This window comes from Helianthus annuus, chromosome 12 (assembly GCF_002127325.2).
Source record: "Helianthus annuus cultivar XRQ/B chromosome 12, HanXRQr2.0-SUNRISE, whole genome shotgun sequence".
Taxonomy (NCBI): domain Eukaryota; kingdom Viridiplantae; phylum Streptophyta; class Magnoliopsida; order Asterales; family Asteraceae; genus Helianthus; species Helianthus annuus.
The window spans coordinates 39,917,052-39,923,163 of record NC_035444.2 but is presented as its reverse complement, the minus strand read 5'-3'; positions in this window follow the sequence as shown (position 1 = coordinate 39,923,163).

The following is a 6,112-nucleotide window of genomic DNA, read 5'->3' as shown; positions in this document are numbered from 1 at the left end:
ACATAATGCCAGTGGCGTACGCGCTAGTGGACGAAGAGACGGTTCATAGTTGGTGTTGGTTTTTCCAAAATTTGAGAGAATACGTCACCAAAGACTGTAACAGTAGAATTTGTGTTCTATCAGACCGTCATGCCGGGATAATTAATGCGATGGAGAACCTTCTGGATTGGAGGGAACCAAACGCCTACCACCGTTATTGTCTTCGGCATGTCAGAAGCAATTTTAGTGGTAGGTTCAAGACCAAATCTCTTAGGAAGCTGTGTTAGATGATCGGGAGCACAAGTCAACGAAGAAAGTATGTTTGGGCTGTGAGGGAAATACAACTGTTAAATCGGGGTGCTTGGAACTACCTGAACGACATCGACAAAAGCAAGAGGACTATTGTTCATGACCGCGGAAACCGTCGTTGGGGTAACCTTACGACGAACATATCTGAGTCTATGAATAATGTCTTACGGGAAGCAAGACTCCTGCCAGTAAAAGCCTTGATTCATTATACGTTCACCAAGGACGTATCAGAGTATGCTCGCCACGCGCAGATGGCCCAAAGCTGTAATACCCCTCTACCCCCTCGAATTTGGTCCAGGTTTAACAAGTTGCATTCCGTAGCCATGCAACATGAAGTGTCCGTCTACGATGTCAGAGAAGGTCGTTACGCGTTGGTTTCAAAGGAAGAAACCAATGATGACGGTGGAAACGAGTACACCGTTGAATACAGACGCCACCGGTGCTTATGCGGGAAATGGCAAATGCTTAGATTCCCCTGTTCCCATGCTATCGCCGTTTGCGCTTGGAGGGGTGAGCAACCACATGACGTTACCCACTCCATATTCCACACCACCACCTATCAGGAACAGTATAGCGGTCATTTTTTCACCCTGGGACACAAAGATGAGTGGGAAGAAGCGGACTGGACAATTCAAGGGGACCCTTCGAGGGTCACAACACATCGTGGCAGGGTTCGTTCAAGAAGAATTCAAAACGAGATGGATGTTAACTACCACGATGAACCCCAGGCACGTCGATGCAGCAGATGCGGAGAAACCGGGCACAACAGGAAGACCTGTGGTCGACGTTAAGTTAGTATCTTTTTATGGTTTTAATGTTAATTGTTAGGTGTATCCTCCTATGTTTTGTGTTTGGTATTTCTGTTTGAATTCTCAATTGGTGGTGTAATTTAACAATTAAGACATGTGTTCCAAAAAAATGAGTTTTTACGACTATTAATTTAAGAAAATTCACAAACACAAAACACAAAATAAAAACATCAAAGAACATTACGTGGTTTATTTTAATTTAGGAGAATTCACGAACACACAATACATCTACCAATACAGGAACCCCTAAGTCACTAACGACGGCATCATCTGATAACGCATTCGAGTCATGCTCTGGAATCAAAAGGATGTATCAGAGTCGCTGTCAATGTTGTGATATTGTTCCCATAGATCATCACTAACGACGGCATCATCTGATAACGCATTAGAGTCACGATCACTGTCGTATTGGTGGTAGCACAAGCTATGGTAGATGCATCCAAACCTACATATCGGGGGGTATGGTTCTAAAACCCTTGATGATGCAGGGTTAGGGTTCTGCACAATCCAAGGACTTTGATGTTCAACATATGGTGGTGGGCGAGGATGTTGGTTGAGGGGTGAAGGTCTGGGAGGGGCATGCAGGTGTTCAGTGGAGGGGAGCACACTGTTAGGGTTTGGTTGTCGACCAATATGGTTACTGTTGGTTTGGGGTGCAAGAAAGTTACGGTTAGGTTGTGGTTGAACAGAGTTAACGTTGGGTTGTGGATGAGCAGTGTTACGGTTCGGTTGTGGCTGAACAGAGTTATGGTTTGGTTGTCGTTCAACATTTGCAGGGTTTGGCTCCCCTTCATGTATATGCAAATGAAAATGAATGTGTAATTCGTTATCACCATCTGCCATCCGAATAACTAGTGGGGTGAGGTAAAGATGTGAAGACATATTTGGGTGATAGGTGGTATTTATAGATAGGAGAAGTATAGGGGTGGGTAGTTATTATAATACTAGTACAATAAATTACTGATACAATAAAGTACAATAACCTTCTTCCACTAAAGAGATAGAAAAGGACAAAAAACTTTCAAGTAAACACCACTACAACAAACATCATGATAGAAACGGAGCAACCCTATTTCCAATGGCAGTCACCTCTAGATGATAGTTCCGAGTCTGACTCTTCTCCAGAATATGGGTTGTGCCAAACACAGGACCAGTCTTCTTCTTCTTCCTCATAGTTCCAAGCTTCCTTTAGGACTTCTGGGTCGTAATCCTCCTCCGGGTTAGGGTTGAAATCAAACTGTTGATTGTCATAGGTCCAAACTTTTTTAACAACGGGGATTTCTTCAACCTCTTTATTTCTTCCACGAACGTCCTTCTGTTTCGCCAGTTGCTGATTCACAACTGTACCGGAAGACGATCCTCCTTCCTCCACAGGTTCCGATTTTGTTGATTTCTTTCCTTCCTCCAGAACAGTAACCTTTGGGGGTAGTTCCCATTCCAAAATAGCTTTCATGTCTTCTTCAGTTAAGCAATTGTTTTGAAAGTGGGAGAAAGGAGGTAACCGTTTGCCAACATTGCGCTTATCCATTACTACGAAATGGTATTGCAAAGAAGAGTGATGAGGTGGTACCAATGGAGGGCCTTTTATAGATGAAACAGCGACCTAGTATAACATCTCTGAATGAAACAGCGACCTAGTATAACATCTCTGAATGAAACAGCGACCTAGTATAACATCTCTGAATAAAACAGCGACCTAGTATAACATCTCTGAATGAAACAGCGACCTAGTATAACATCTCTGAATGAAACAGCGACCTAGTATAACATCTCTGTATGAAACAGCGACCTAGTATAACATCTCTGAATGAAACAGCGACCTAGTATAACATCTCTGGATAAATAGTCACTCATACCCCCATCTCGAATTGCACCAACGACACACAACAAATGGGGGACCCGGAAGACTCGTTATTGGAGCTGGAGGAAGTCCCTGATACCCCCCTAAGAAGATCCCAAGAAAGCAGAAGAGTCTAGATCGTGGTCAAAAAATGTAATGGCGTTTTATCATAACGGAGATTCTTCTTTCTGTTATAGCGGATTCCTTGGAAGGAGACAACTCGGGTCCGAGTTTTGGGGTGCCCTACTTGGATACGAGAACTACGGTTACTTGTCGCCACTGGTAAGGAGTATAAATTATTAAAACCCTCTGAAAATTTAGTTTTATTCTTATGTTATAAAACTTTCACCGTTGTAGCATGTGTGTGGGTGGGTGACGAGAATGATGAGGTTCAGATGGATTTTAATAAAAAAATCCAAAAGACCAGAACAAATGTTTCCATGGACGATTCTCCCACCTCAATTTCTCGACCTTTTGGAAGAGAATCCTAACCATCGTGCTTTATCTTTTGCTATTGGATTAAAGGAACATTACCCTCCATTTTGGACATCGATACGGTAACACTATCATCCCCCACTGTATATCTTAAACCAAATATGTTTATCTTATTTATTTTTGTCTCAGGTTTATATTCCAATCTGTGTTGACCTTCAAGACTGGTTCATGGTTCGTGTTGATATGCGGACACTTCACCTTACTTTGTATTTTACTGGGACGTGTACTTCAAGTGTTTCTGATGGGTCAAGCTTGATTCAAGTTAGGGTATACCCAACCCTAATAAAATTTGAATCGTTATTCAAAACATTTTTGGAACAAATTGCATACTGGGAACATTCTGGACGCCCACATGTGGAAAACACAATGGTGACACATACTGAAGTTTGCCAACATCAAAAGGAAAACCCAGGACCAGATTTAGGGGTGTTAGTTTGTATGTTGTTAAGTAAACTGGTTAATGACGAGGACGTCGGGATTGGGGGAGATGTTGTCGAGGCTTGCGCGAAATACAGACGAGAGATGGCGGATGAGTTTTATGCAGCTCGTTTTTCACCCCCAAAACAAATGGAAACGACCTCTGGCGAGACAACGCCAATGCCCCAAGTCCTTATTCACCCTTACATGTAGTAAAACGTGTAATTGTTTATCGTACTTATATTAAATTATAATATATCAATTTCGAATTTTCTTGACAAAAAGTCAAAAATGGCTTTTTGGCCGTTTTGCCCCCCCTCAATACGAGAGGAGACGACCTCTGGCGAGACAACGCCAATGCCCCTGGTCCTTATTCACCCTAGCATACGACACCAAGAAACCCGGTGATGGCGAACTGCGACGCACCGGTGAGATAACAGACCCAGAAAACGCAAGGTTGGCCATTTTTGACAAAAAGCCAAAAATGGCTTTTTGGCCGTTTTTCCCCCCTCAAAACGAGAGGAGACGACCTCTGGCGAGACAACGCCAATGCCCCTGGTCCTTATTCACCCTAGCATACAACACCAAGAAACCCGGTGATGGCGAACTGCGACGCACCGGTGAGAAAATAGACCCAGAAAACGCAAGGTTGGCCCTTTTTGACAAAAAGCCAAAAATGGCTTTTTGGCCGTTTCCCCCCTCAAAACGAGAGGAGACGACCTCTGGCGAGACAACGCCAATGCCCCTGGGCCTTATTCACCCTAGCATACGACACGAAGAAACCCGGTGATGGCGAACTTGGATGCACCGGTGAGATAACACACCTAGAAAACGCAAGGTTGGCCCTTTCTGACAAAAAGCCTAATATGTCGGAATATGACGAAACATTAAATTTTTATTATAAAGAAAGTACGAAAGCACAATTCATAAACAAGAACAACATTCATCCTACATACAACGCCATCTATAAAGCTCGTTAGCCATGTGGCGACGGTAGTTGGTACAACTCTCTTCTAAGTCAGTTTCATCAATGAGCGACTTGCCTCTTACAAGGTTCTCCATCATCATACAGACAAGCACCCCTGAATTAGCAATGTTACCATTGTCCTGAGGGCACACCGTCTTGAACATAACCAAATGAAACTTTTTTCTTTGTGCAGTATCTCGAGTTTCGCCAATAGTGGATTTGGTCAAGAAAATGCTTGAAGAAAATTGGAAAAATGTCCATCACGTGTTCAACCAACCGTCTTTTTTCATTTCCCCATCTTTTATCAGTCCAATATTGTGTTATTTCCATGTTAAACATATCAACACGGAATAGTAACCAGTCCTCCTGCTTAATCCATATCGGAATATACAAATAATCAACCTCCCAAAATGGAGGGTACGGTTCCTTCTTTCCCGCCATGTCTACCGCTCTTAAACAATCCTTCGTATAACACACGTCTTCATAAAATTGCGGAGGTAAAACCGTCCAACGCAATTTCCTTGACGGGTCTTTTAAAAGTTTAGATTGTCGAAGCCGCATCAGCCTTAACGTCCACGCTTGAACATGCTGCCATAAACAAAATATATATCTAATCAGTGATTTGTATAATCAAAATTTAATACTGGAAGGATTGGGTTTACAATGTCATTTAGGCATGCACTAGATTCGTAGCCTAGTAGGCTACCCCAAAAGCTTCTAGGTAGCTGTATTTCCCCTAAAAAGCGAGAATAACAAAAAGGGGAATCCCCGTTTAGGTAAAACTCAACAGCATCCCTTGACCAATTTTTGGAATTTTCGGTTGGAAATGCAAAAATTTTTCTTTCTGGAGGGCTGCCACCAGGTTTACTCGACTGAGCGGACGACCCACGGTTATTTAGCACGACCTCGGTTGGCTTTGGAAAAGATGAAGTGCTAGAACGACCGGTTGGACGTCTTAACTTGTTTAGAATCGAAAATGACTTTCTCTGGACCACATGCGAATTGTTTTGCTCATCAGCTACTTGATTGTCACCTTGGTTAGCCATAAAGGTGGTTGTGGTTTTTGTGGACTTCTCATTCACTATGGTAGGGGTATTTATAGTGGGTGGAAATTGATTTAAAAATACTTTTTCTTTTTGAGAAAAATGCTTATTAGTTTAACATTGTGAAATGTCCTTTATACCCTTAATGATAAACAAATATAAATACCTCATGATTGTGTTAGTTTATGTGTTTTTTTAGTATCAGTTTACTTAGAAAAATAAAATAATAATAAAATATATTGCACAAATAACA